Source organism: Dasypus novemcinctus, chromosome 3 (assembly GCF_030445035.2).
Source record: "Dasypus novemcinctus isolate mDasNov1 chromosome 3, mDasNov1.1.hap2, whole genome shotgun sequence".
Taxonomy (NCBI): domain Eukaryota; kingdom Metazoa; phylum Chordata; class Mammalia; order Cingulata; family Dasypodidae; genus Dasypus; species Dasypus novemcinctus.
Genome location: NC_080675.1, coordinates 80463696 through 80484089, shown reverse-complemented (window position 1 = coordinate 80484089; position 20394 = coordinate 80463696). Strand labels below are relative to the sequence as shown.

The 20394-nt window shown below is 46.5% G+C and overlaps 1 long non-coding RNA gene, 4 other non-coding genes and 1 pseudogene across 5 annotated transcripts; 5 read left to right on the top strand and 1 right to left on the bottom strand.

Annotated features, from left to right (window-relative positions):
* The first annotated feature begins 106 nt into the window (after window positions 1-106).
* LOC131277949 (uncharacterized) lies at window positions 107-2506 on the top strand. Its single transcript, XR_009185025.2, has 2 exons — window positions 107-670; window positions 943-2506. It is a non-coding gene; the product is annotated as an uncharacterized lncRNA (long non-coding RNA).
* Window positions 142-305, top strand: LOC131278121 (U1 spliceosomal RNA). The gene has a single exon (XR_009185371.1). It is a non-coding gene; the product is annotated as a U1 spliceosomal RNA (small nuclear RNA).
* LOC111761555 (U1 spliceosomal RNA) lies at window positions 2331-2494 on the top strand. Its single transcript, XR_009185381.1, has one exon. It is a non-coding gene; the product is annotated as a U1 spliceosomal RNA (small nuclear RNA).
* A 2436-nt stretch (window positions 2507-4942) lies between the features above and the next one.
* Window positions 4943-6056, bottom strand: LOC139438673 (programmed cell death protein 10 pseudogene; annotated as a pseudogene).
* Window positions 6057-7771: 1715 nt separating this feature from the next.
* Window positions 7772-7935, top strand: LOC131278137 (U1 spliceosomal RNA). Its single transcript, XR_009185394.1, has one exon. It is a non-coding gene; the product is annotated as a U1 spliceosomal RNA (small nuclear RNA).
* An 8964-nt stretch (window positions 7936-16899) lies between these two features.
* Window positions 16900-17006, top strand: LOC111762350 (U6 spliceosomal RNA). Its single transcript, XR_002795480.1, has one exon. It is a non-coding gene; the product is annotated as a U6 spliceosomal RNA (small nuclear RNA).
* The last annotated feature ends 3388 nt before the right edge of the window (window positions 17007-20394 follow it).

Sequence of the window (20394 nt, the reverse complement as noted above, 5' to 3'; positions counted from 1 at the left end):
GTTTCCGAGGTGGCCTTTCTGAGCTCTAAGCTCGGAGAAAGGGAGTTGGGAAGGCGAGGGTGCGGAGGGCGCGGGCGAAGTGACCGTCTGTGAAGAGCGTGGCGAGGGCGAGGGCGGGGAGGGAGGCGAGCAAAGCAACTCATACTTACCTGGCAGGGGAGATACCATGATCACGAAGGTGGTTTTCCCAGGGCGAGGCTTATCCATTGCACTCCGGATGTGCTGACCCCTGCGATTTCCCCAAATGTGGGAAACTCGACTGCATAATTTGTGGTAGTGGGGGACTGCGTTCGCGCTCTCCCCTGGCTTTTGTATAAAATTAGATTTGCGTTGTGCGCGCTTGCGCCCCAGTGCTGCTGAGTCCGAGAGCGTGTGCGTACGCAGACCTCTTCAGTGCGGTGATACCTTAACGTGCGCGGGGGCGCGTTTGTAATAACTGCTTAGAACTGCGGGCTCAGTTACTCTTCGCGAGAAGGGACGCTGAGGGCTGCTGCGTTGCTGTTCCGGCTTCTGCTTCGTTGCTGTCATCTTTCACCTAGGCTTTGGGAGGTGAAAGGCGAGTCATCTATCCGGTTACTGCGGTGTCCTGTGGAACAGCTGACGGCTGTGCACCTCGCTACCGCCCTCCTCAAACCCTTGGCAGCTACTATCTTCCTATCAGTGTTTACAGGTTCTTAAGTTTACACAACATAACTGCGGATATGAATATTAGTCAATGTACTTTTTGGTCGGTCCTTACCACCCTGCCTACCTAGCCCTTTATTTGTTCCTTTCTCAGTCTTGAGGGATTTGGGATTGATGTCTGCTCTGGAGGACTCAGCTATACTAAGGGGCAGGTGGAAGGCACTGTTTTCCTTGCAGTTGTAGATACTTCTTGTTTTGGGGGTGGATGGGACTTGTCCTCCAGCAGCAGCAGCAGCAGCAGTTTTGTCTGTTGTCCAGGGCAAGCCTGAAGACCTGGAGAATAGCAGTTGGCCGCAACTCTGTCGACATCCAGGGCTCAACCAGCATATGCTTATGAAGAACCCAAAGTTCAAGTCTCGAAGATATGTATTTAATGGGTATATTGAGGATTACACGTTCAAATAAAAGGGGTAGAAGAATCACGAGCAGGGGAAGTAGAGAGTATAATAGCTATGTTATATTGCGGAAACAGATTATCGTATATTCCCCTATAGGGCCCACGGAGGAGGTGACGATTTCCCAGGAGGCTGTGTGCCTCTAGTGTCTGGACGTTCCTAGAGCACTGGGCAGCGCTTGTTGTCTGAGGCTGTGTTTACTGTGGCAGTTCGTGAAATCTGCCTACCTGCATAAGCGTAACCTTTCCGACTCACTTTGAAATCTCTGAGCCATAAATTCTCTCTCCCTCTCTCTCCCCCCTCCGCCCAATACACACACACACACACACACACACAATGTTTCCCCTTTTGGCCTAGGTATTTTTCTAAATGCATGGCTGGTTATAGCGCTTGGTAATAATCCCTCGGTGCCAGGGCGTCCTACTTCTTGACGCAATAGCTGGTTTGCACTTGACTCCGATATTCTTGCGAATGTGTTCCGTATCTTTCCAATTGGCTTCTTGCTTTGGTTTTGGGCCTTCCGAGTCCTCTTCAAGAACCATGGCCCATATTCCAACGCCCCTCCAAAGGCTCAGCAGCCTGCCTTCTCAATGGGCACCCTGCCACCCCACTCTTCCCCGCTTAAGTTCCCCCATACTACTTGTCACCACCAAAAGACCTTGCTCCTCAAACTGTAGTCCTTGACACCCCCCCTCCCCCCAGCACTAGGTAGCACTTGGGAGCTTGTTAGGAAGGCAGAGATTCTTAGGCCGCCACCTTCGCAAGCTTTAACTGAATCAGAACGCCCGTGTTAGCAAGACCCCCCAATTGACTAAAGCTTGAGAAGCACTGATCTAACATACTACGTATCTTCGTTTCCTGTACAGGCACTCAACCTAACTTAAAAATTCACTCTACAAGGTAACCTTCATTTTAATTAGAAAAGCCAGAGCCGGTCTCACCTGCCCGAGGAAAGGTCCGGCGTCCCCGGGCCACAGACGGGCTGCGCGGGGGACGTCAGGGCAAGGGCGTCGCGTATGCAGAGGAGCGGGGCGCGCAGGGGCGCGCAGGGGCTGCTGGTCCCGGCCAGCCTGGGAACGCACGTCTGGTGCTTGGCAAAGTCCAAGTGTTACCCAAGTGGCGTGTCTGACGGCTGAGGTGGGGGAAAGGGGCTTTGGGGAGGCGCGGGTGCGGAGGGCGCGCGGGCGAAGTGACGGTCAGTGAAGAGCGTGGCGAGGGCGAGGGCGGGGAGGGAGGCGGGCGCGGCAGGCCATACTTACCTGGCTGGGGAGATACCACGATCACGAAGGTGGTTTTCCCAGGGCGAGACCTACGCTTTGCACTCCGCGTGTGTTGACCTCTGCGATTTCCCCAAATGTGGGAAACTCGACTGCACAATTTGTGGTAGTGGGGGACTGCGTTCGCGCTCTCCCCCTGGCGTTCTTCAAGTTCGCGAAAATCAGAGCTGCTTGGTCTGTTTCCTTTTGGTATTTGCTTGTTTTTACCTCTTCCGTACGCACGGGAAAGGAGGCAGACGCGTGGTTCCTCAAGTAGGACAATGTACCGCGTTTACCTTCAAGGACTCGGAGGAACAACTGTTGTTGCCGCAAAGCTCAAGGCTTCCGGAAGGCTTGGCTTTTCTTGTGAGGCCGGGGCTATGGGGCTATGAGTTGAGGGGTCTTTGAAGTCCTCTCTAGAAAACTTGGCCTCTACCCCGTCAGACTCAGCAAGCCTGCCTTCTCACAACGCCTGCCCTTCTTTAGCCTCTCTTCCTACGCGCGCGCGCCCCCCCCCCCACCCGCCCCGCCCCGCCCCGCCCCTCCCCCGTTTCTATAGTTCTCGTGACCACTGAACGAACTCACCTTGCTGTTCAATGTGTTGTCCTTGACCAGCTGCTTCAGCATCACCGGGCATCTGGGAGCTGGTTGGAAATGCAGTCTTGGACCGCAGCCTTTACAAGAACTTCTGCATCGGAATTTCCACTTTAGCAGGATCCCAAACAGATTCTATGCGCATTACCGATGGAGAACTGCTGGTCTAACTAACTAACTAACTAACTAACTAACTAACTAATTGACGTGCTGTACATTTTCACTCCTTGTATCAACTTCACTCACTAAAATATAAGTCCCACGAGATCAGGGATTTTTGTCTATGTTGTTGACAGCTCCCATCCACAGTTGGCTAGAACAGTGCCCGGCTATAATAGACGCTGATTTTTTCTCGTCCCCGCCCCCACTCCCTCCCCCACCCTGCTGATTTTGCTGTCTGTGTCCTTCACTGTGTGCTCTTCTGACTCTATTTCTCTTTTTGTCTTCTCGTCTTTCTCCTCTAGGATTCACCGGGATTCGATCCTGATCCTGGGGACCTCCCATGTGGGGAGAGAGGTTCCCTGTCAATTGTGCCAACTCAGTTCCTGGTCTCTGCTGAGCTTCACCTTGACTCTTCCCTTTGTCTCTCTTTTGTTGCGTCATCATCTGCTGCGTGACTCACTTGCACGGGCACTCGGCTCTCCGTATGGGCACTGGCTCGCCACGTGGGCACTCGTGTGGGTGCTCGGTTCACCGCACGGGCACTCTTTCTCTTCTCTTTCACAAGGAGGCCCCAGGAATCGAACCTGGGTCCTCCCATATGGTAGGCAGAGGCCCTATCACTTGAGCCTCACCCGCTTCCCATAATAGGCTCTTAACATATTTGTTGAATTACCTTAATTGAATGGACTTAAGGCTTACCAGATGTCTGTCCAAAGGAAATGCTCCCCAGCATTTCCCAGGTTCCAGCTCTGAGCCTACACAAGGGCTTTGTTAGTAATTTCTCCTAACACCATTTGCTTGAGCCCCTAGGTGAGTGCTACAAAAACAGCCCCTGAACCCAAAGGGAGGATCCACTAGTCTACACCATCAGCCTCCAACCTGGTCTCATTTAGCCCCTTCTCACTTTGGGAGAATGTGATCATTTTCACAGACATCAGAAACTGCAAGTCCATTCCATTTCGCACATACCTGCCCCATTCTATTTATCCAGTAAGTGTTGATGAATGGGTGTTATTACAGGTAAGTCCAGAATCTCAACCCCTCCATTGCTTCACTCTGGCTCAAGACACCACCATCTTGACTGGTGTTATGTAAGGGTTGAATTGTGTCCTCCAAAAGGAGATTTTGGGGGAGTGGATGTGCCTCAAGGGATTGCGTGCCTGCCTCCCACATGGGAGGTCCTGGGTTCAGTTCCCTGAGTCTCCTGGGGGAAAAAAAAAAAAAAAGCAAAATGAACGAGGATGGGAAAAAACAGAACAGAACAAAACCTCAGGGAAACCAATGTGGCTCAGTGATTGAGTGCTGGCTTCCCACATACAAGGTCCTGGGTTCATTTCCCCAGTTTAAAAACAAATAAATAAATTTATATATATATATATACCAGTGAGTATGACTTTATTTGCAAAAAGGGTCATTATAGATGATGCATACGTTAAGGGCCACCCTATCCCAGTATGACTGGTGTGCTTACAAGGGGGAAAGAGAGGCAGGAGGGGAGAATGCCATGTGATCATGGAGGCAGTGATTGAAGCACTGCAGCTGCGAGCCAAGTTACACCAAGGATTGCCAGTGGTAGAACACAAGACGCTAGGAAGTGGCAAGGAAGGATGCTCCCACACAGGTTTCAGAGAGAGTGCGGCCCTGTCAACACCTTAATTCCAGGCGTCTAGCTTCCCAGAACTAAAAGACAATACATTTGTGTTGTTTTAAGCTGCCAAGAGTGTGGTAATTTGTTATGGGGTTTATGGCAGCCCTAGGAAACTAAGAAGGTGGGTTATGAAAACAGCCTCCAAACTGGTCTCCCTGCTTTCACCCCTGCCGCCAGAGTGATTTTTTTGTTTTTGTTTAACAGATGTAAACTATTTATTGAATATTTGCTCCCAAATATTGTTAAATACATTATCTTGCAGCATATCGCTTTCAAGTTAAAATGTCAGAAACATACACCAATATTTACGATTCTTTTAAGGAATGTTATATAATGACACATTAAGGCGTAAATTCTTTTGGCTTATAATTCTTGAAAGAATGATAATAGCAAAAGCGATGCAAAATCTTCAGTGTGAGATTATGATTAAGCTACATTTTACAAAAATATGGTGTAAGATGGCAATAATGCCATTCAACATCCTGGATTAGGCCCCTTCAGGAGGGACTGATAATTCATACAGTCAGACTTTAAAATTTACAGATAAAGGCAGTTCACTACCGCCATTGAGAAGTACATCTCTAAACATATACAACCTTCAGGCCACAGTTTTGAAGGTCTGAAGTATCAAGTTGGTTTGATGAATTAGTCGATTGGCACTTATGAACACATTTATTGCCTTGCCATCTTTAAAATAGGTTTTCAGGGTATTGCTAAAACTTTTGGAATATTTTACAAATTCTTTCTTTTGGTGTTCAAGTGCCCTGCGGTTCTGGTATTGATATTTCTTGAAGACATTATTCACTGTATCAAGAAGTTCTTTTATTGCACTAGCTATATCCTTGATTGTCTGCAGAAACCTCACTCTGTCATTGATCTCATCTGGGATCTTACTGAGAATTTGTTTACGTGCTCGTGCCTTTTCATTTAGGTCCTGGAATTCTGGCTCTGGTCGCTCAATTAGATACTCTTCTACATCATCAGCTGCCATATGAAGGAGAGACTCTGTGAAGTTAAACTCTACACTTTTTTTCTCTAAAATTTTCATAATGATGTCTTGCGTGAGACCCAGATTTTCCTTTTCAGGCTTAATGAAAGCTGCTCTCAGTGTCTGAGCTGCAGATAGATTTACTCTTTCTAGCTCATTAAACACAGGATACATGACTGCATAGAGGGGCATAGAAACCATGGAAGTGGTCTCAGCTTCATTCTTCATCTCCTCCATTGTCATCCTCATTCAAAAGCCAACTACAGGAGAAAAAGCAGTGCTAAAATGCAGAGGACTCTTCATTCAATGCAGTATTTCCTCCCTTTTCTGAGATAAAATAGGGCACAGAACATATATTGACCTTTGGAGCCCCCTTCAACTCCCGGATCAATTCACTCCGGCGACGCCGCCCCCCCCCCCCCCCTTTTTTTTTAAGTTAGATCATGCCACCCTTGCTCAAAACCTTCCGGTTCACTCAGATTAACAACCTTTCCGTGGTCTTACTAGACCCTCATGATCTTCCCCCCAAATCGAACATCTCTCTGACTTAATTTTGTACAACTCCCTTTCTTTAAATTAACATGCCAGACAGGACCCATTACTGTTCTCCACAGTCCTACCTGGTGTTTGCTCCAAGCTGATCTTTGTGCTTGGGATGCCCTTCCCCCAGATGTCCTTAACTGCCTCATCCTCAAATGTTTGCTCACATAACACTTTCCAAACGAGGCCTCCTCTGACTACCCTCTTTAATAGGGTAACCTGACTCCCACCCAAACTCCTGACGCCCCTTTCCTCCCCTCTCTCTCTTCCTTTCCTTCTCTCTTTTCATAGCACTCAACAGCTTCTAACGTACCAATTAATTTACGCGTTTACTATATCCACTGTCGCTTTCTTCTGACACTCGCTCCCCTTCCCCTAACTAAATGTGAGCTCTTCCAGGGCGTTTTATTCACAGATGCCTGAACCCAGTCAGGCACAGGATAGGCGCTCAATAAACGGCCGTCGGATGGACGAATTCTCAACGTCAACAAAGAGGAGAGCAGAGAATAAAAGACGGGGCCAGGAGCCAGGGTTCATCCAGGGCGCGGTGCAAGGTTACCTCGATCATCACAAAATTTAGGCAATTTCGTGAATTCAAGTAAAAAAAAGACCAGAGGGCACTAGTGGGGCTTCTCTTCTGTGTGCGTGCTAGGAGAGCCCGAGGCAGATAAGGCCGAAGGGCGCCGGACCCATCCATCCCCTTTGGGTCTCCCGGGGAAGATGCCCCGTGGCTGCGGTTGAGGGCTTTCTCTTGGTCTTCTTTTTTCCAAGTTAAAACCTTGAGTTTCCGTTCCAGCGGCACTAGATTAGGTTACTATATATTCCGAAGAGGTTTATGCCACTTTTACTCGGGAAGGCGCCACTAATGAACATTGCCACGATTTTCTATTAAGGCGGTTTAGCACTTAACGTCACCCCGGGGAAAACAAAAGAAAAGAAAACAAGCCAGCCAGCAAGTAAACAAAAAGGCCGTTGGTGAGTTTTCGCTTATTCGAGGATGGGTTCGGGCCGGCTGAGCCCCAAAACGTGAACTGAGACCATGTTTTTGCTGAAACGAAGGTGAGGCCAAACGGAGCCCAGACCCAACACCCCTTCGGAGGGTCCCTCAAACTGGTGGGAGATCGCGTCTTCTCCCGCCTCCCCCCGCCACCCCAGGGCCGGGTCACGTGGTCGCGCGGCAAACTGCGCCCGCGGAGTCCAAAGGCTCCCGCGGGCGTCCGGCGTGCGGGTGGGAAACGGCATGGCGCGCTGGGGACGTCACGACAAAGGGGCGTGACATATGTCGATGAGCAATGGCGCGCAGAGGCTGCTGGTCCCGTTCAGTTTGGGCACCCACGTCTCGCGGTGGCAGGATCCAGATTTTCTCGAGGTGGCATTTCTGACGCCTGTGGTGAGAGAAAGGAGAATTCGGAAGGCGAGGGTGCGGAGGGTGCGCGGGCAAAGTGACCGTCTATGAAGAGCGTGGCGAGGGCGAGGGCGAGGAGGGAGGCGAGCAAAGCAACTCATACTTACCTGGCAGGGGAGATACCATGATCACGAAGGTGGTTTTCCCAGGGCGAGGCTTATCCATTGCACTCCGGATGTGCTGACCCCTGCGATTTCCCCAAATGTGGGAAACTCGACTGCATAATTTGTGGTAGTGGGGGACTGCGTTCGCGCTCTCCCCTGATGTCGTTCTGTGAAGAATAGGTCTTTTTCTTTTCTCTTTTTTTTCCCATCCGGCGCTTTCTAGATGTGCCTTTGCCACGTTTCATGGACACTCCAGCTTGGGTAGTTAACAGCTCCCGGCCGCGCCGAACTGTTATGGGCCGGTTTTTTCGTCTGCACCATTGTGTTCCTTACTGTCTGCTCTGTGGGCAGGTGGTTGGGGGTCAGCTCTTTCGGCAGATGGGCAGGTGGTTGGTGGGCAGGTGGTTGGGGGTCATTCGTTTGCACCATTGTGTTCGTTACTGTCCGCTCTGCGCTTTCGGCAGGTGGGCAGGTGGGCAGGTGGGCAGGTGGGCAGGTGGTTGGGGGTCAGCTCTTTCGGCAGGTGGGCAGGTGGTTGGGGGTCATTGGGCGGCACGGCACGGTCTTCGCGAAAAAAGGCCTGGAAGACAGCAAAGGTCCAACTAAAGCCGTTTCTCCCCCTCCCGCCCAAGAACCAGGGCATTTGTGCTTTCTCCCCGGGCAAGACTCCGGGCCATCTGGGAAAGGCCTTTCACGAAAGCTGGTTGGAGAGAGACGGCCCGATATCGAGCCTGCCCTCCGGAAGAAACAAGACTCTGCAAGCAGACTCTGCGGTGTGTTCGAAGATTCGGGGCCACGGTGCTGGCTTGGAACTTTCCTCCAGTGGCAAGGTTGCCTTTTCACCTTCCTAAATCCCATCCCCTATGGCCAACCACTCAACAACAATAACAACAAAAGGCAGTTTTTCCTTTTGCACAGTAGCTACATATGTCTTCCCTCATATTTATGATGCCCGAGGCCTCAGTTGGGTAGATATGAAATCTAGGGGTTGATGCTGGCTATCAACTGGGACTTCTGCTGGGTCTGTTGGCCAGAACGCCTGTATGTGGCCTCTTCATGGGGCAGCTTAGGCTTCCTCAAAACATGGTGGCTGGGTTTCAAGAGCGAGCATCCCAAGAAACAGGAAAGGGGGGGACACTGCTTGTTTCTTAAGGCCTGGTCCTGGAGACTGACTTAAAGACCAAAATTTTCTTATTGAGGCTCTAAAATCCCATCAGGCGCACCATTACCTTTGGGGTGGAAATACATGGAAAACCAGAAATGTTGGCTGCAGGTCATTCTCTTATATGACTAATATTTCTGTCATATATCAGAATCCAGCCTTGCAGTGGCACGCCTGGGGCTTGTCCCTTTGATTTAGATGAAGTTAGGAATTTGTGCGGGTTCTTAGGAGGCCTTCATCCCATGTGTCTGGCCATGAACCTACAGAATTGGTTCTGCCAAAGTTCGAAGGGCTCTTAAAACCAACGGGTGACGCAGGCCACTCCACATTGCAAAATGGTAACAGTATATTAGGGAACTTACAGACCGGGGAGCAGGACATTCAGAACAGCTCTCTGTGAGCTGGTGCAGCAAGATGATGCAACAAAAACAGACACAGGGGAAGAGACAACGAGAGATGCAGCAGACCAGGGAGCTGAGGTGGTGCAAGAGAACGGTCACCCCTCTCCCACTCGGGAAGGTCCCAGGATCGGTTCCTGGAGCCGCCTAATGAGAATACAAGCAGACACAGAAGAACACACAGCGGGTGGACACAGAGAGCCGACAATGGAGGAAGCGGGGTGAAATGAATAAATAAATCTTTTAAAAAAAGAAAATAGCGTTCCGTGCCACCCAGGAGGTTTCAGGAGGTTACTGGGTAAGAATAGGGAAGGCACAGAGCCAAGCCTTACATCTTTCGTCACTGATGTACCCTCTGTGCCTAGATCCAGTGACTGGCTCACGCTAGAGACTCAAATCTTTGTTGAACAAATAGTCCCCGTTCCATAGTGCAGGGAACTGAGCAAGTGGGGTAGGGCGGCCTGAGCCGAGCCGAGCATGTTCTAAATGTCAGTGTGGTCACGAGATTCAGCAAAGCAGGCACTTCTTGGGCATTCCACATCTTGCAGCCTTATTTTTATGCCAATCCCATTCAATTAGGAAAAAAAGCAGTTGTGGGGAAGGGGGGGAATGGATGTGGCTCAAGCGGCTGGGCGCCTGCTTCCCACTTTGGAGGTACATGTGAGGTCCCGGGTCCAATCCCCAGTCCCCAGTACCTAAAAAAAAAAAAAAAATTTTTTTTTTTTTTGCAAGACTGTAAACATGTCTCTTTAAAGTTACTGATGTGTAACAGGAATGGCTCTAGATAGCTACGAGGCTTGGTGCTTAGGAACTGTGTGTGCATGTTTTCGGGTGCACTTAAAGGGGGGTGTTTTAGTTTCTTAGGCTGCTGAAAGCTGATACCATGAAATTGGTTGGCTTAACAATGAGATTTTATTAGCTTACAGTGAGAAAAATGACCAAAGCAAGCCATCATCAAAGTGATGTTTTCTTCCCAAAGACTGGCTGCTAACAATCCTTGATTCCTCTGCCACATTCGTGGCATCTGCTGGTCTCTCCCTTCTCTTCCGGGTTTTCTTGCTTTCAGCTTCTTGCTTCCATGCCTTTCTCTCTCTTTGTCTGAATTTCATTCTCTTATTGAAAGGACTCTAGTAAGAGGATTAGACCCACTCTGGACCACACCTTAAGTGAAGTAGCCTCATCAAAAAGTCCTGCTTACTACAGGTTTATGCCCACAGGCATGGATTAGCTTTAAGAACATGATTTTCTGGGGGTACATATGGTTCCAAACCACTGTACTTCACACTCTGGACCCCCAAAATACACATTCTTTCCATATGCAAAATACATTCATTCCATCACAATATCCCAAAGCCTAAAATCATTTTGGAAACAAATGTTTAAAGTACAAAGTCTCGGGAAGTGGATTTGGCTCAATGGATAGAGCATCCGCTTACCATATGGGAGGTCCAGGGTTCAAACCCAGGGTCTCCTGACCCGTGTGGTGAGCTGGCCCACGTGCAGTGCTGATGCGCACAAGGAGTGCTGTGCCATGCAGGGGTGTCCCCCGCGTAGGGGAGCCCCACGTGCAAGGAGAGTCACCCCGTGCGATAAAAGTGCAGCCTGCCCAGGAGTGGCCCCCCACACACGGAGAGCTGACGCAGCAAGATGACGCACAAAAAAGAGACACAGATTCCCAGTGCCACTGACAAGAATGCAAGTGGACACAGAAGAAAACACAGCGGGGAAACGGACTTGGCCCAGTGGTTAGGGCGTCTGTCTACCACATGGGAGGTCCGTGGTTCAAACCCCAGGCCTCCTTGACCCATGTGGAGCTGGCCCATGCACAGTGCTGATTCGCGCAAGGAGTGCCGCGCCACGCAGGGGTGTCCCCCGCGTAGGGGAGCCCCACGCGCAAGGAGTGTGCCCCGTAAGGAGAGCCGCCCAGCGCGAAAAGAAAAAGTGCAGCCTGCCCAGGAATGGCGCCACCCACACTTCCCGTGCCGCTGACGACAACAGAAGTGGACAAAGAAACAAGACGCAGCAAATAGACACAGAGAATAGACAACCAGGGTGGGGAGGGGGGGAATTAAATAAATAAATAAATCTTTAAAAAAAAAAAGAAGAAGAAGAAAACACAGCAAATGAGCACAGAGAGCAGACAATGGGGGGGGGGGGGAGGTGGCGGGGGAGAAGAGGAGAGAAATAAATTAAAATCTTAAAAAAAATAAATACCAGGTGGGTCCTGAGCCTCAGCAGAGTTGCAACTCCTACTCTCTGGTTTGTTGGACTTATGCAGGCCAGCTAACAGGGAGGTGAAGATGGTCAATCATCACATCAGGGAACTGAGAGTGCCTACAACTGCAAGCAGGAGAACTGCATCCATCATCCATGTGTAGTCTAAGCTCCCTCTCAATATAGAGGTGGAGTGAACATCACCATCTCAGGGCCCACAGAATGGAGGAATAAAATATGGATAAGAGTGGACTTACCAATATTCTATTATGAAACTTTTGTGACTACTACAAAGAAAGAAAGAAAAAGAAAGAAAGAAAGAAAGAAAGAAAGAAAGAAAGAAAGAAAGAAAGAAAGAAAGAAAGAAACCTCATCAAAATCAGTTATAGGGAAGCAGATGTGGCTCAAACAGTTGGGTGCCTGCCTACCACATGGGAGGTCCCGGGTTTGGTTCCCAGTACCTCCTAAAAAAGATGAGCAAGAAAGCGAGCTGACACGATGGGCTGGTGTGGCGAAATGACACAACAAGATGACAGCCCCACCCTTTCCAAGTGTTTCCATGGTGCCCATACTCTCCCTAAATACTGGGGTGCTGCTCTCCCTGAATTCTCAAATACTGGGGTGAATGTTCCAAACTCATCAAACATCAGGATGCAGGCCACGCTCTCCACAGTACTCCAGGCAGGTGAGAAAACTGGATGATAACACTTCCTGAACAGTGGGGCAGAAGACCCGCCCTCTCCAGGTGCCGGGGCACACTCACTCTTTCCACACACATGGGCCAGCTCGCTTTCTTGGCCTGAGAAGATCTCTTTGGTCCAGACCTCACCTTCCATGGTTCTACCTTTGAGGTCATTTTTCCTTCAATCTTTCCCTTTAAGTCCAGGATGGCAGTGGTTCCGTTCATACAGACCTTGCAACAAACTTGTCAGTTTCAGGTGTAGTCCACACAGTTTCCAAAACCATCAGACAAAAGAATGTGCCACATATCCTTTCTGGAAAACCGCATTGCCAATCCTGACTTGCACTGAAGTGGCTGACTGGTTCCATGTGCAGTTAAACCCTCACATGGAGCACCTATTCTCTGGGAACTCACTTTCTGGAGGCTTGGAATTTTCCAAAACCATCAATTCCTGGTTTCTTCATGCCCAGGAGTACAGTTCTCAGCTTTTCCCTTTCCTGTTGCATTTTACTATGATTTCGATAAGGCATTTGAACTATGAGCTGCAAGGGAAATTGAGGCTGCACCTTCCACACTTAGTTGGAAATCTCCTCAGCTAAATGTTCAAGCTCATTACTTTCACATTCTGCCTTTCATCCCATACCAGGACTCAATTTTGCCAAGTTCTCTGCCACTTTAAAACAAGGGTTGCTTTTCTTCCAGTTTGCAGTGACACATTCATCATTTCTGTCTAAGCCCTCATCAGAAGTACATATTTCTACCAACAGTCTTCAAAAGCAATCTAGGCCTTTTCTGTCAAGCACCTCGCATTTATTTTGGCCCCTACTCATCATCTCCCTTCTCGTCCGGGTTTTGTTGCTTTCAGCTTCTTGCTCCCATGGCTTTCTCTCTCTTTGTCTGAATTTCATTCTCTTATTAAAAGGACTCTAGTAAGATGATTCAGACCCACCCTGGGCCTAACCTTAACTGAAGTAGCCTCATCAAAAGGTCCTACTTACCATAGGTTTACACCCATGGGAATGGATTAGCTTTAAGAACATGATTTTCTGGGGTACATACAGACCCAACCCACCACAGGGGGTTTGGTTTGTCTTATCTAGGAACGTGTGGCTTCTCTGCCTTATGGCCTCACACCAAGCATATTAATTTTTGGTATTTAAAGGATGAATATCATCCTTTTTTTTCTTTTTTTCTTTTTTTAAGATTTATTTATTTATTTCTTCCCACCTCCTTGTTGTTTGCACCTGCTGTGTCTGTTCATTGTGTGCTCGTCTTCCTTTTAGGAGGCACCAGGAACTGAACCCGGGACCTCCCATGTGGGAGGGAGGTGCCTAATCTCTTGAGTCACCTCTCTCATTATATTTCCTTCCTTGTGTCTCTCGTGTCATCTTGTTGCGTCGGCTTGCCACACCAGCCCATCGCTCAGCTTGCTGCCTTGCTCGTCTTCTTTAGGAGGCACCAGGAGCAAAACCCGAGACCTCCCATGTGGTAGGTGGGAGCTCAATTGCTTGAGCCACGTCTGTTTCCCGGGATGAATATCATTCTAGGAGAAAAGTTAAAAGCAACTTGGATAGGGAATGGACATGACTCAACCAATTGGCCTCCCATCTGCCATATAGGAGGTCCAGGGTTCAATGCCCAGGGCCTCCTGGTGAGGGCGAGCTGGCCCACGCAGAGTGCCATCCCGTGCAGGAGTGCTGGCTGACGAGGAGAGCTGGTGCAGCAAGATGATGCAACAAGAGACACAGAGGGGTTGAATGGGACCTCATATTGTTTTTTTAATGTAATATTTTTACAAAATCAATTAAAAAATAAAAAATAAAAAAAATAAGTTAAAAAAAAAAAGAGACACAGAGGGGAGAAAATAAGAAGACGTAGTAGAACAGGGGAGCTGAGGTGCGTAAGAGAGTAATCACCTCTCTCCCACTGCAGAAGGTCCCAGAATTGGTTCTCGGAGCCACCTAATGAGAATACAAGAAGACACAGAAGAACAGTGAATGGACACAGAGAGCAGACAATGGGGGGAACGAGGCGGGATGGGTGGGTGGGTGGGTAAAAATAAATAAAATAAATCTAAAAAAGGGGGATTTGGATAGCCAGAAGAAAAGATCAAGGAAAATGGAAAAGTCTATGCAAGGATTAGGGACAATTCTCTCTTTCCAGGACCCTTCTTCTCCTTTCTCTGTTGTTCCCACTCCCTCTGCTCCACCTGCATCATTTATCCCTCCCTACTTCAAATCAACTCCTGGGAAGAGGTAGGCAATGATCTTTTAAACGGGTGGTTCCCTCGTTGGTGGGTTTCCCTGCAAATTGAGACAGGGACACAACTTCTTAGGAGGTAATGAATTACTTGCCCTGTTTGAGGATACAGTTTTGTGTGCTTCCATCCCTAACCCTGAGTCACTTCCTGACTTAGCCCAGAGTCCACCTCTAAGAGTTCCTTATCATACACACACCATGTAGTCAGGAAAGCAGAAACGACAGGGACACGATCAGGGGATAATGGAGAAATGGATAAGAGACTGTGTCCTCTATGAAGGCAAACAGATGGAGAGGAGTTGTACTAGGCATTCAGAAAAAAATCAAAAGTATTAGGCTAATACCAGCAAGGGAAGAGAAACCAAAGTGCCATCTAATTCTACAGTTTTCTTGTCTCAAAGAGGAAAAGGAGCCCTTCCTATCTGAATCTCTAGCCAAGCTGATGCCATAAGCCCCGGGGCAGGTGAAAAATAAGAATCCACGTCTCTCCAGCTGGCATTACTCATTTGGAGGCTTCTTTTCCTTTAAGTGGAAACAACCTGCAGAAATTTGCAGAAGTACTCTGCAATGTGTTTTGCACTTTCTGCTTTGTGGAATTCCTCAACCAGCAGACTACACTTGTGCGATGGAGCAAGCACATGGAGGACTGGAAGATGACCCACCACATCAAGGGGCCTGGGGACCGAGGGAAGCCGACTCTCCACCACCTACACAACTATGGTGATGTGGGCTATGGGTGGGAGGCTCTTTGTCTCTTCAGAGATAACCTAAGCTATCTGACTTGTGGGTGCGAGACAGGTAAGAGGCTGCAGTCCTGCCCTTGGTGACCATGGCAACGACTCCAGTCCCAGGAAACAGTTTAACAATGCAAGGTCTATAAACTTTAAGTATTCAGGGGAAATGCAAACCAAATATGCCAAAAGCTTATCTAGAATGTATGAAGTCCATGCTAAAAGCTTACCTAAGATGTGGAAGATATATATGCTAATCCAAGCCTATTGAGAACTGAAACAAAGGGACCATTTAACCTTTCCTCTCTGTATAAAAGAAACTCAAAAGTCTTGTTCGGGGCTCAGGATTAAAACAGAAAGCTCCTGAGTCTGGCCGGCCGTCAATCAACCATTTTTCCTTCTCAAAATCATTCCTGAGTCCTGGCCTCTCTATATGCAAATAACTGAACCTCTCTCAAATTCTACAACCATGGGATAACTAAGGGTTTTAGAAGCCCATTGAGAAGTGTTGCTGAGGCCATACTTGAAGGCTTTCCATTAAAGGTGAGCTGGGAGAAGGTGCAGCAGTGTACACAGACAATGTGTGGGTCCCCCGTTGATTTCCATCAGTGGTTTGTTGAGGCTTCCTCAAAATTTACTGGCACCGACCCCAGGGCAGATCAGAATCGTGCTCTGGTTTTATCCACTTTTGTCTCTACTCTCCTAACCAACTATCCAAACTCAAGTTAGGGAAAAGATAGCAGGATGACAAGGGCTATTTATTGTGTAAATCTTAGCAGCAACTACTCAGTTTTGGGACGCTCTAGAGAAAGACGAAGGAACAAAGAAATTAAAAAACTGCTGTGTTAGCTGCTCTATTGCAACTATGTACTAAAGGGAATGATTTTTATCCTGGACACTATGAAGGGTGCAAAGGAAGAAGGGGAAACAGTATGCTCTTGCAAGAAGCCGGGACATTGGAAGAGGGATTGTTAGAAAGAGACTCCAGGGCATGCAGAAATTGCAGGAACAAGGGAGTCAAGAAAGTCCAGGAGGACAAAACTCTCAGCTAAGGAATAATTGGCAAATGGTTCAAAGCTGACAGAAAGAGAGAATCTTGGAGGTGGAAACTGGTGAAACAAATGTCAGTACTTTTTCCTCAAGCTCATCTAGCCTCATCTTTTCTGATAGATACTGGTACTACTTACTCTGTGGTTTCTTTGGAAATCTCTTGCTTTCCAGCAGATGATAGGCCAATATAGGTGGTTGGTATTTTGCGTCTGCTTTTTTCCTTATTCCTTTTCCTGATGGTTCCCATATAGCTGGGTCCTCTGACTGAGGCACATGATTTCTTACCTGCTTCAGATTCTCCTATAAACCTATTGGAGAGAGACTTGCTGTTCAAATTTACATATTCTGTGCTTCAGATGGAGTATTTGTGGTGCTTCATGGGAGTGGGGCATCTGATTTGGTTCCTATGTGCATTGTGGAGAAAACACCCGGAGCTGAAACAAACAGCTGCATTGCTTTGGGGCCTGGGGAATAATTATACTTACTGGCTTAATTCCAGATATAGAACCAATTAAAATAGTTTACCAAAAGAATACGCCATCATCACAGGTAAAATAATAGCCTTTGTTGAGAACTCAATTAGGAAGATAAAACCAGTTACAAAAGAATTAAAAAAACAAGGGCTAAGTGCTCACTTTGGCAGCAAATATACTAAAATTGCAATGGTACAGAGAAGATTAGCATGGTCCCTGTGCAAGGATGACACACAAATTCATGAACCGTTCCAAATGTTTATGTGCAAACACACATGTCATGGGAGTCCTAGGAGGAGAAAAGAAGGGAAAAGGGGCTGAGGAATATTTGAAGAAATAATGGTAGAACATTTCCCAGCCCAACTGAAGGACAAAGGTATCTGTGTCCAGGGAGCACAACTTACTCCTATCCAAGTAAATCCAAACAGACCAACTCTGAGACACATACTAATAAGAATGTCAAATGCCAGAGACAAAGAGAGAATTCTGAGAGCTGTAAGGGAAAAGCGATGCTAGCATATAAGGATAACCAGTAAGATTAAATGCCGATTTCTCATCGGAACCCGTGGAGGCAAGAAGGCAGTGGTATGCTATTTTTAAGATACTGCAAGAGAAAAAAACTGCCAGCCAAGAATCTTATATCCAGCAAGACTGACTTTCAAAAATGAGAGCGAGTTTAGAATATTCACAACTAAACAGAAACTGAGAGAGCTTATTGCAGGAAATACTAAAGGGAGTGCTACAGCCTGAAAAAAAAAAAAAAAAAAAAAAAGACAGGAGAGAGAGGCTTGGAAGAGAGTCTAGAAATGATTCCTTCAGTATAAGTCAATAAAAGTGTAAAAAGAGTGGTGAAAATAAAAATGACAGATAAAACCCAAAGATCAACATGGACGAAATAAGAACTGCCCTTACAGTAATAGCATTGGGTGTTAATGGATTACACTCCCCAGTCAAAAGACACAGACTGGTGGAATGGATGAGAAAATACAAGCCATCTCTATGCTGTCTACAAGAGACTCACCTTAGATCCAGGGCTAGAAATAGATTGAAAGTGAAAGGCTGGAAAAAGATATTTCACTCATGCAGAAACAAAAAGAAAAATAAATGGAGTAGCTATCCTTATATCAGATGAAAGAGACTTTAAAAGCAAAACTGTTGGGAGCAGACGTGGCTCAAGCAGATGAGTGCCCGCTTCCAAAATGGGAGGTCCCGGGTGCAGTTCCTGGTGCCTCCTGAGAAACAAAAAACAAACAGTAAGCAAAACAAACAAAAAACCAACTCAGGGAAGCCAATGTGGCTAAGTGGTTGAGTGCCACCTTCCCACATACGAGACCCCAGGCTCAATCCCCAGCCCCCGGTATTCAAAAACAACAACAACAAAATGAAACAAAACAAAAAAACTACAACTGTTAGTAGAGACAAGGAAGGACATTATATATTAATAAAACTGGCAATTCACCAGGAAAAAATAACAATCATAAATTTATATGCACCTAACCTGGATGCCCCAAACTGTACGAGGTGAACACTGGCAAAACTGAAGGGAGAAATAGATATCTATCTCCACAATAATAGTTGGGGATTTCAGTACACCAGTCTCAGCATTGGCTAGAACATCTGGGCAGAGGATCAATAAAGAAACAGAGAGCCCGAATGATATGATAAGTGGACTAAACCTAATAGATATACACAGAACACTGCACCCAAAACCAGCAGGATATACATTCTTTTCAAGTGCTCATGGATCTTTCTCCAGGATACACCATATGTTGGCTCACAAAGCAGACCTCAATAAATTCAACAAGACCAAAACTATACAAAGTACTTTCTCTGATCCTGATGGAATTAAGTTGGAAATCAACAACAGGCAGAAATAGGGGAAATTCACAAATACATGGAAATTTAAAAATGTGCTCTTAAATAATCAGTGGAAAGAAGAAATTTTGAGAGAAACCAATAAATATCTTAAGACGAAGGAAAAGGAGAGCACAACATATCAGACCCTACGGGATGCCGCAAAGGCAGTGCTGAGGGGGAAATTTGTAGCCCTCAATACTTACATTAAAAAAGAAGAAAGAGTTCAAGTCAGGGACCTAACTACCCAGCTGGCGGAATGAGAAAAAGTCCAGCAAACTAGTCCCAAAGAAAGTAGAAGGAATGAAATAATGAAGATCAGAGTAGAAATAAATGAAACTGAGAACACTACTAATAGAGAGAATGAACGAAACCAAAAGTTGGTTCTTTGAGAAGATTAACAAAATCAATTGAAGGAAAGAGGGAAGATGAAAATGAATGGAATAAAAAATAAAAACAGGGACATTACTACTAACGCCACAGAAATAAAGGCGCTCATAAGAGGATTCTACAAACAAGACTGTAGGCCAAAAAACCAACCAACCAACCACACGCACACACACACACACACAAAACAGACAATATAGACAAAATGGAAAAATTCCTAGGGATGTCCAAACAACCTACACTGACTCTCGAAGAAATAGAAGACCTCAGCAAACTAATCACAAGTAAAGAGATTGAAACAGTCATCAAACAACTCCCCAAAATGAAAAGCCCAGGACCAGATGGTGTCACAGGGGAGTTCTACCAAGCATTCAAAGATTTCATACCAATCTTACTCAAGCTCTTCCAAAAAACTGAGCAAGAAGGAATGCTACCAAACTCATTCTATGAAGCCAATATCACCTTAATACCAAAGCAGATAAAGACATTATGAAAAAAGAAAATTACACTAGGGAAGGCATGCTAAGTAAGAGATGTGGAGTTTTCTTTTTGGAGTGATGAAATAATTCTAAAATTTTTTGTGATGATGAATGCACGACATTGTGATTATACTAAAAGCCACTGTTTATACACTTCAGATGGATCAAATGGTGTGTGAATATATCTCAATCAAACTGCTTAATAAATAAATTAATATTTGTGCAAGAATACCCAGAAATAACAGGGAAAAAATTGAGAGATCGGGAGGTGAAGAATTAATTTTCTTGTTCACTTGTCTGGTTTTTTTTGTTTGTTTGTTTATTATTATTACTGAAATAATGAAAATGCTCTAATAATGATTGAAGTGATGAATGCACAACTATGTTCCAAATACCACTGTACACTTTTGACGAGTTGTATGCTTTTATTAATATGTATCAATAAAACTCATTTGTTAAAGGGAAAAGAAATTACAGCCCCTTTTCCCTAATGAATACAGATGCAAACATCCTCAACAAAATACTTGTTAATCCAATCCAACAACACATTAAAAGAAGTATTTACCATGATCAAGTGGGTTTTATCACAGGCCTGCAAGGGTGGTTCAACACAAGCAAGTCAATCACTGTAATACACCACATTAATAAATCCAAGAAGAAAAACCACATGATTCTATTGGTTGATACAGAAAAGGCATTTAAAAAAATACAGTATCCTTTCTTGATAAAAACAGTTCAAAAGGTAGGAATTGAAGGAAACTTTATGAACATGATAAAGGCCATATATGAAAAACCCACAGTTGGGAAACGGACTTGACCCAGTGGTTAGGGCATCCGTCTACCACATGGGAGGTCCGCGGTTCAAACCCCGAGCCTCCTTGACCCGTGTGGAGCTGGCCCATGCACAGTGCTGATGCGCGCAAGGAGTG